The sequence below is a fragment of the Budorcas taxicolor genome, chromosome 5 (genome assembly GCF_023091745.1).
Source record: "Budorcas taxicolor isolate Tak-1 chromosome 5, Takin1.1, whole genome shotgun sequence".
In the NCBI taxonomy this organism is placed as follows: domain Eukaryota; kingdom Metazoa; phylum Chordata; class Mammalia; order Artiodactyla; family Bovidae; genus Budorcas; species Budorcas taxicolor.
Window position 1 is genome coordinate 102,266,832 of NC_068914.1, and position 10,259 is coordinate 102,277,090.

The 10,259-nt window shown below is 36.9% G+C and overlaps 1 pseudogene; it reads right to left on the bottom strand.

Annotated features, from left to right (window-relative positions):
• Nucleotides 1–9,066: 9,066 nt before the first annotated feature.
• On the bottom strand, nucleotides 9,067–10,003 carry LOC128047648 (olfactory receptor 6C2-like; annotated as a pseudogene).
• Nucleotides 10,004–10,259: the final 256 nt, after the last annotated feature.

Here is a 10,259-nt window from a genome sequence, read left to right on the forward strand (position 1 = left end):
TTTTTTTTTTTTTTTTTTTACTTTACAATATTGTCCAGGATATGTTTTTTTTTTTTTTTTTTTTTTTGCTTTAGCTTATTATTGTCCAGATACTGGGAAATGTTGAGGGCAGGAGGAGAATGGGGCCACAGAGGATGAGATAATTGGGTGGTATCATTGACCCAATGGATATGAGTTTGAGCAAACTCTGGGAGACAGTGAAGGACAGGAAAGCCTGGTGTGCTGCAGTCCATAGTGTTGCAAAGAGCTGGACATGACTGAACAATGAACAACAAATTACTGTCCAGTGACCTTGAGCAAAGCTGTCTGTTTGACTATCTCTGCTGTCATTTCTGGACATTTTCATTCTTGATGCTCATGTCAGATGATGCAGCAGAGGAGTGTTCTTGGTGCCTTTACTGGGGCAGGTATTTCCTCTCCGCAGGCCACTCACTACTGCTCCATGGAGTTTTCTCACACTGAATAGGCATGACACATCATACTTTTCCTACTATTGGGAGAGAGTGATTGAAAATGTTCCTTGGCAGAGAAATGAGCTGGGGAGAAAGAAATCTCTCTCTCTGTATTTATGGTACATTTTTGAAAAACATCCTGGTGGACTATGGCAGAGATGGTCTTCCTGATGAATTGTCCCAGTGATCATTAGATACTGCCCATTTTTGTCTCTTGTTACTTTTTTGGCTTAAAGTCAATTTTTGTCTGATATGAGTATGGCTTGACAACTTTCTTTTGGCTGTCATTTGCCTGGACCATTCATTCTCCATCCTTTCACTTTGAGCCTTGTGTTTGTTTTTAAAGGTGAACTGTGTCTCTAGGCAGCATGTAGTTGGGTCTCGTTTTTTAATCCATCCAGGCACCCCACGTCTTTTGATTGGTGAATTCAATCCATTTACCTTTAGGATGATCATTGATAGATGAGTACTTGGTGCTGCCATTTTGTCTTTTATCTTCTGGTTGCTCTATGTCTCCATTTATTTCTTTTCCCTTGTGCTTCTGTCTGCCATTTCGGCTTGGTAGTTTTTCTATGATGTTTCTCTTTTTTATGTTTTGCATCTCTGCTCTAGATTTATGTTTTATTGTTACTATGGGGTTTGTATAAAAAGTCTCAGAGATAAAATAGCTCATTTCTCTACTGATAGCATCTTATCATTATTTAACCTATATGGATTCCACTCTTTCTTCTTCCCTTTTTGTGTTTTGATGGCTTAAATTATCCCTTTTTATATGGTGAGTTTGTTACCAAACTGAAGTAGCTATAGCTATTTTTTCTAATTTCCCTTATGCTATAACAAAGCGGTTAAAAATCTATTCTGATAAAGAGTTTCAATTTTCTGATTCTGTCTTTCTATTCATCACCTTACTGAAAGTTTTGTGTGCTTTTGTTTTTTTGTTTCTTTTTATCATTTTTTAAAATATAAATTTACTTTAATTGGAGGTTAATTACTTTACAATATTGTATTGGTTTTGCCATACATCAACATGAATCTGCCACGGGTGTACACATGTTCCCCGTCCTGAACCCCCCTCCCTCCTCCCTCCCAGTACCACCCCTCTGGGTCGTCTCAGTGCACCAGCCCCAAGCATACAATATCATGCATCAAACCTGGACTGCCTATTCATTTCATATATGATATTATACATGTTTCAATGCCATTCTCCCTATCATTTCATTTTTTTTAAAAATATGTCTATTTATTTTAATTGGAGGCTAATTACTTTACAATATTGTATTGGTTTTGCCATACATCAACATGAATCCACCACAGGTGTACATGTGTTCCCCATCCTGAACCTCGCTCCCACCTCCCTCCCTGTTCCATCCCTCTGGGTCATCCCAGTGCACAAGCCCAGATTATCCTGTATCATGCATCAAACCTGGACTGGTGATTCATTTCACATATGATATTATACATGTTTCAATGCCATTCTCCCAAATCATCCCACCCTCTCCCTCTCCCATAGAGTCCATAAGACTGTTTTATACATCTGTGTCTCTTTTGCTGTCTTGCATACAGGGTTATTGTTACCATCTTTCTAAATTCCATATATATATGCGTTAGTATAGTGTATTGGTGTTTTTCTTTCTGGATTACTTCACTCTGTATAATCGGCTCCAGTTTTCATCCACCTCATTAGACCTGACTCAAATGTATTCTTTTTAATGGCTGAGTAATACTCCATTGTGTATATGTACCACAGCTTCCTTATCCATTCATCTGCTGATGGACATCTAGGTTGCTTCCATGTCCTGGCTATTATAAACAGTGCTGTGATGAACATTGGGGTACATGTGTCTCTTTCAATTCTGATTTCCTCTGTGTATGCCCAGCAGTGGCAGTTCTATTTCCAGGTTTTTAAGGAATCTCCACACTGTTCTCCATAGTGGCTGTACTAGTTTGCATTCCCACCAACAGTGTAAGAGGGTTCCCTTTTCTCCCCACCCTCTCTGGCATTTATTGCTTGTAGACTTTTGGATCGCAGCCATTCTGACTGGCATGAAATGGTACTTCATTGTGATATTGATTTGCATTTCTCTGATAATAAGTGATGTTGAGCATCTTTTCATGTGTTTGTTAGCCATCTGTATGTCTTCTTTGGAGAAATGTCTGTTTAGTTCTTTGGCACATTATTTGATTGGGTCATTTATTTTTCTGGAATTGAGCTATAGGAGTTGCTTGTATATTTTTGAGATTAGTTGTTTGTCAGTTGCTTGATTTGCTATTATTTTCTCCCATTCAGAAGGCTGTCTCTTCATCTTGCTTATAGTTTCCTTTGTTGTGCAGAAGCTTTTAATTTTAATTAGGTCCCATTTGTTTATGTTTGCTTTTATTTCCAATATTCTGGAAGGTGGGTCATAGAGGATCCTGCTATGATGTATGTCGGAGAGTGTTTTGCCTATGTTCTCCTCTAGGAGTTTTATGGTTTCTGGTCTTACATTTAGATCTTTAATCCATTTTGAGTTTATTTTTGTGTATGGTGTTAGAAAGTGTTCTAGTTTCATTCTTTTACAAGTGTTTGATCAGTTTTTCCACCACCACTTGTTAAAGAGATTGTCTTTTCTCCATTGTATATTCTTGCCTCCTTTGTCGAAGATAAGGTGTCCATAGGTGCATGGGTTTATCTCTGGGCTTTCTATTTTGTTCCATTGATCTATATTTCTGTCTTTGTGCCAGTACCATACTGTCTTGATGACTGTGGCATTGTAGTAGAGCCTGAAGTCAGGCAGGTTGATTCCTCCAGTTCCACTCTTGTTTCTCAAGATTGCTTTGGCTATTCGAGGTTTTTTGTATTTCCATACAAATTGTGAAATTATTTGTTCTAACTCTGTGAGAAATACCATTGGTAGTTTGATAGGGATTTCATTGAATCTGTAGATTGCTTTGGGTAGTATACTCATTTTCATTATATTGATTCTTCCAATCCATGAACACAGTATATTTCTCCGTCTATTAGTGTCCTCTTTGATTTCTTTAACCAGTGTTTTATAGTTTTCTATATATATGTCTTTAGTTTTTTTAGGTATTGCAATGGTGAATGGAATTGTTTCCTTAATTTCTCTTTCTGTTTTCTCATTATTAGTGTATAGGAATGCAAGGGATTTCTGTGTGTTGATTTTATATCCTGCAACTTTACTATATTCATTGGTTAGCTCTAGTAATTTTCTGGTGGAGTCTTTAAGGTTTTCTATGTAGAGGATCATGTCATCTGCAAACAGTGAGAGTTTTACTTCTTCTTTTCCAATTTGGATTCCTTTTATTTCTTTTTCTGCTCTGATTGCTGTGGCCCAAACTTCCAGGACTATGTTGAATAGTAGCGGTGAAAGTGGGCACCATTGTCTTGTTCCTGACTTTAGGGGAAATGCTTTCAATTTTTCACCATTGAGGATAATGTTTGCTGTGGGTTTTTGATGTATAGCTTTTATTATGTTGAGGTATGTTCCTTGTATTCCTGCTTTCTGGAGAGTTTTTATCATAAATGGATGTTGAATTTTGTCAAAGGCCTTCTCTGCATCTATTGAGATGATCATATGGCTTTTATTTTTCAATTTGTTAATGTGGTGTATTACACTGATTGATTTGTGGATATTGAGGAATCCTTGCATCCCTGGGATAAAGCCCACTTGGTCATGGTGTATGATTTTTTTAATGTGTTGTTGGATTCTGATTGCTAGAATCTTGTTGAGGATTTTTGCATCTATGTTCATCAGTGATATTGGCCTGTTGTTTTCTTTTTTGTGTGTGGCATCTTTGTCTGGTTTTGGTATTAGGGTGATGGTGGCCTCATAGAATGAGTTTGGAAGTTTACCTTCCCCTGCAATTTTCTGGAAGAGTTTGAGTAGGATAGGTGTTGGCTTCTCGAAATTTTTGGTAGAATTCAGCTGTGAAGCCGTCTGGACCCGGGCTTTTGTTTGCTGGAAGATTTCTGATTACAGTTTCAATTTCCATGCTTGTGATGGGTCTGTTAAGATTTTCTATTTCTTCCTGGTTCAGTTTTGGAAAGTTGTACTTGTCTAAGATTTTGTCCATTTCTTCCACGTTGTCCATTTTATTGGCATATAACTGCTGATAGTAGTCTCTTATGATCCTTTGTATTTCTGTGTTGTCTGTTGTGATCTCTTCATTTTCATTTCTAATTTTATTGATTTGATTTTTCTCCCTTTGTTTCTTGATAGTGGTTTGTCAGTTGTATTTATCCTCTCAGAGAACCAGCTTTTGGCTTTGTTGATGTTTGCTATGGTCTCTTTTGTTTCTTTTACATTTATTTCTGCCCTAATTTTAAAGATTTCTTTCCTTCTACTAACCCTGGGGTTCATTTCTTCCTTTTCTAGTTGCTTTAGGTGTAGAGTTAGGTTATTTATTTGACTTTTTTCTTGTTTCTTGAGGTATGCCTGTATTGCTATGAACCTTCCCCCTTTATGATTTCTTATAAGGCAGGTCTGGGCTTCCCAGTTGGTGCTAGTGGTAAAGAACCCATCTGCCAATGCAGGAGATGTAAGAGTCATGGGTTCCATCCCTGAGTGTGAAAGATCCGCTGGAGGAGGGCATGGCAAACCACTCCAGGATTCTTTCCTGGAGAATCCCATGGGCAGGGGAGCCTGGTGAGCTACACAGCCCATAGTGTTGCACAGAGTAAGACATGATTGAAGTGACTTAGCAGGCATGCATAAGGTAGGTCTAGTGTTGATGAATCTCCTAAGCTTTTATTTGTCTAGGAAAGTCTTTATTTTTCCTTCATATCTGAATGATAACTTTGCTGGATAGAATATTCTTGGGTTGCATTGCGGATGTTTTACTGGTTGTAGATAGAAGGGGAGAGATAAAGTTATTTTTCACTCCACTATTTTGCTGACGTCACCTGCTCATTTCTTCAAAAACTTTTTCAGTCCTTTCTATTTTTAGGAGACTCTAACTATATAATGTATAAGGCCTCTTGAATCTATCTTACAGTTTCCTGGTGCTCTGTTAATTTTGTTTAAGGATCTATTTCTTTGCATGTTTTGTGTAGAGAACTTTTATTGCTGCTTCTTCCAGTTAACAAAAATTTTTCTTCTGTAATATTTAATTGATGTTAAAACTACTCAGTGCTTATTTTTCTCGATGGTGCAGTTTTAACCTCTGTAAGTTTGATTTGAATATTTTAAATAAATTTTTTTTTACTTAAAATATTCTTTTTCTATAATCTTCAACCTACTGGGTATAGTTATATTGCTATTTTAGCTATATTCTCTTTTAATTATATTATCCGTGCAATTTTGGGGGTCTATTTTTATTCATTGTTCTCATTATATGCTGTATTTCCTGCTTCTTTGAATGTCTGGGAATTTTGATTATGTCAGACATTATGGATTTTACCTTCTGGAAGCCTGGATGTATCTGTATCTTTATGAAGATTTTTAAAGTTTATTCTGGTAATATTTAAATCATTAGAAACAGTTTTATCCTTTCAAGTTCTGGCCTCTCAAATGTTTGGACAGACTCTATTTGGCCCAAATGTGCAAATTAAATGTGCATTAATGTTTTTAAACATTAATGTTTTTAAACATTCTCTACATCCTTGTAGAGAAGGGGGACAAAAAGAAGCAAATATAGAAAAATATGGGAAACCTATTGAAAATGTGTTCATTTCCCCAGTCCCCATCGACTCTCTACACTGGATGAAATTGAAATTCCAGAACTTCTTCTTTATGTTGTTGAGGATGCATCCAAAGACGTAGGGAGATTGGTATACTGAAGTAGATTTATTATGTAAGACTTCCTTGCCTACTGTATAAGGATAGCCCTGGAAGTTCTAGGGTACATTCTATTCATCAGCCTCTGCGAAATACATTGTTGATGAGGAGACTTGGCTTCCTGAAGTACTCTGTAGTGAATATTCTTTGAAGGCAAGGGATGACAATGGGAAATATTGCTATCAAAAAGAGCTCTCTGAATTTGATGGAATGATGGAAGCCTGTAGTGTAGGCATCAGGTGGCACCACTTAAACCTAACAGATAAAATGTCTCATTATCATAGTGGTCAGAAGAGTGGAAATATTTGATCTGAAGAGATCTTTGGTGTTATTTAGGTGACTGTACTGTCTGCAGGACTAAAATAGGTGGTTACCCACAATGGGGAAAGAATAGACTCTTCAATAAATGATGGGATAAACTGTATATCTGCATGCAGAAGAGTGAAACTAGACCCTTATACCATAAACAAAAATCAAATCCAAATTAATTTAAGACATATATTAAGACCTGAATGTGTAAAACTCTTAAAGTATAGAGGGAAAGCTCCTTGATATGATTTTTTTTTTGAGTATAAAACCAAAAGCTCAAGCAACAAAAGCAAAATTAAATGAGAAGCTAAATCAAACTAAAAAGCTTCTGTACTGAAAAGGAAAGAATAAACAAAGTGAAAACACAACCTGTGGAATGGGAGAAAATGTTTGCAAGCCATATATCTGAAAAGGGGTTCTTATCCTAAATATACAAGGATCTTGTACAACTTAGTAGTAAAGATATCTCAACAACTTAAGCAAAAAATGGGCAGAGAACTTGAATATACATTTTTCCTAAGAAGATATAAAATAGCCAGCAGGGTACATGAAAAGGTGCTTAATATCACTAATCATCAGGGAAATGCAAATCAAAAAAAACTTCAATGAAATATCACCTCACACCTGTTAGAATGGCTATAATAACAATAACAATAAAATAATAATAAAAAGATAAGTATTGGTAAGTATGTGGAAAAAGGGAACCTTGGCACTCTGTTTAGTACTATCATATATATTAAATATAAAAATAGCTTTATAATATACAATAGAAGTATATTATGATCCAATAGTCCCTCTTTTGGTTATGTAATTGAAGGAAATGGAATTACATATTTCATTGAGATATTTGCACTTCCAAGTTTATTGTGGCATTATTTAAAATAGCCAAAACATGTAAACAACCTAAGTATCCATAGATGGTCTATGAATGGATAAAGAAGAGGTGGTATATATAGAAAGGAATATCATTCAGTCATAAAAAGAAGGAAATTCTGCCATTTCGACAACGTGGATGGACCTTGAGAGCATTATGCTAGGTAAAATAAGTAAAACAGAGGAAGGAAGACAAATACTGTGTGATATCACCTGTGTGTGGAATCTAAAAAGATCAAATGCATAGGAACAGAGAACAGATTGGTGGTTGGCCAAGGCTGAGGGAAATGCATAAAGGGTGTCAAGGGCTCAAAATTCTGGTCATAAGATAAATATGTCCTGAGGGCGTAATGTACAGTATGGTGACTTGAGTTAAAAATACTCTGTAGTTTATGTAAAAGTTGCCAAGAAACAACATCTTTTCTTTTCTTTTATTATTATTTTACTTTACAATATTGTATTGGAGGGAGAGGGTGGGATGATTTGGGAGAATGGCATTGAAACATGTATAATATCATATAAGAAACGAATTGCCAGCCTAGGTTCGATGCAGGATACAGGATGCTTGGGGCTGGTGCACTGAGAAACAACATCTCAAAGTGGTCTCATCACATAGAAACTGTAATTATGTGAGATGGTAGATAAGATCTACACTTTTTGTGGTAACCATTTCTCAATATATATGTATATCAAATCATAATGTTGTATAACTTAAGCTAATACAATGCTATTTGCTAATTATATATAAATGAAACTGGAAAAAACGAAACAAAGGGCAGTAATGCCAAAAATAAAAAAATTAAAACATCAAAACAGTTTAACAGCAAGTATAATGAAATAGTTCCATTTTAGTCTGTAGCAAGGTGGGGTGCATTATGAAAAACAAGATTAGAAAAATAACATCTACTTATTCTTTTATTTATTTATTTTTTGCTGTGCTGGGTCTTTGTTGCTGTGGAGGCTTTTCGCTAACAAGTGGGGGCTATTCTTTGTTGTGGTGCACAGGCTTCTCATTGCCTTGACTTCCTGTGTTGCAGAGCACAGGCTCTAGGGCACAGGCTTCAGTAGTTGCAGTTTGTAGGCTCAATGGTTGTGGCTCCTGGGCTCTAGAGCACAGGCTCAATAGTTGTGGCACACAGGCTTAGTTGCTCCACGACATGTGGGTTCTTCCCAGACCAGGGATCTAACCTGCCTCTCCTGCATTGGCAGGCAGATTCTTTACCACTTGAGCCACCAGGGAAGGCCAACTTATTCTTCTTGATAGTGGATGCTAGATCAGGAGGGAATCCTAAGATAAATAATTTTGCCCCCAAAGAGCTGTAAAACTAGAGGAATGAATAGAAAAAAATCCATCTCATATTTTTGTTACTGTCTTTCTGTGGTTCAGCTATCAGGATGGTGAGGGGTTGTATAGATTCTGGAAATCTATATTCATTCTTACTTATGAAAGTAAGCCATGAGGAATGAAGGCCTACTTGGATTAAGGACATAACACTTTTTTCAGGCCATGGTTCTCAGAGAAATAGAAAAGAAATTTCAGTGATTAATCAGACTGTACCTTTAGTTCTGCTCTGTAGATCTGAATTAGAACACATAGTAAAATATTGAAATCCATATGTATATGTATTTTTACTTTATAAAATATTTTTAGTCACCTAATTTTTGGAAAGAAATGCCATTTTTTTAATAGAGTCCCTGAAGGCTTGTTTGACTTGCTTATTCCGTAGAGTATAAATGAAAGGGTTCATCAAAGGAATAATGGAAGTGTTGAGAAGGGACACCACCTTATTAATGGCCACACCTTCCTTTGCTGGTTTGATATAGATAAAGATGCAGCTCCCATAAGTGATGGAAACTACAATCATATGGGAGGAACAAGTAGAGAAAGCCTTTTTTCTTTGCTGAGCCAAAGGGAGTCTTAAAATAGTCTTGATGATGTATGTGTAAGACACAATTACACAGACTAGTGTGAGTATGAGGGTCAGCACCGCCATGATTAAAACAAGTTGCTCTATAAATTGAGTGTCTGAGCACACAATCTTTAGAAGAGGAGATGCATCACAGCCAAAATGGTCAATGAGATTGGAGTTACAGAAATCTAGCTGAACTCCCAGGCTAAGTGGTGGGAGTATGACAATTAACCCAATCAGCCCAAGAGCAAAGGACCAGAATGGTGCAGACCTCTTCACTCATGATGGTGGTGTAGTGCAGGGGCTTGCAGATGGCCACGTAGCGGTCATAGGACATGGCAGTTAGAAGAAAAAATTCTGTTGCCCCGATGAGGATGACAAAAAATAGCTGGATGGCACAAGCATTATAGCTCACTCTTTTGTCTCCAGTTGTCATGCTGTACAGGAATCGAGGAACACAGACAGTCGTAAAGATTATTTCTAAGATGGAGAAGTTCCGAAGGAAAAAGTACATGGGTGTTTTAAGGTGAGAGCTCACCAGAGTGAGGAGGATAATGACTAGATTTCCAGCAACAGTGGAAGTGTAGGTGAGAAACAGAAACACTGAAAGAAAAACCTGTAGTCTTGGGTCGTCTGTTAATCCTAGTAGGATGAATGTTGTTATTTCAGAGTGATTTTTCATCACTATCTTCAGATACATAAGAAGTCTGTATTAATGGATTATAAGTGTTTAATCTGAGGAATAGAATATGAAAATAAATTTCAACAAGCTATGTAGAATAAAGTAGTGAATCAGGCAGCTGCTGCTGCTGCTGCTAAGTCACTTCAGTTGTCTCCGACTTTGTGCGACCCCATAGATGGAAGCTCACCAGACTCCCCCATCCCTGGGATTCTCCAGGCAAGAACACTGGAGTGGGTTGCCATTTCTTTCTCCAATG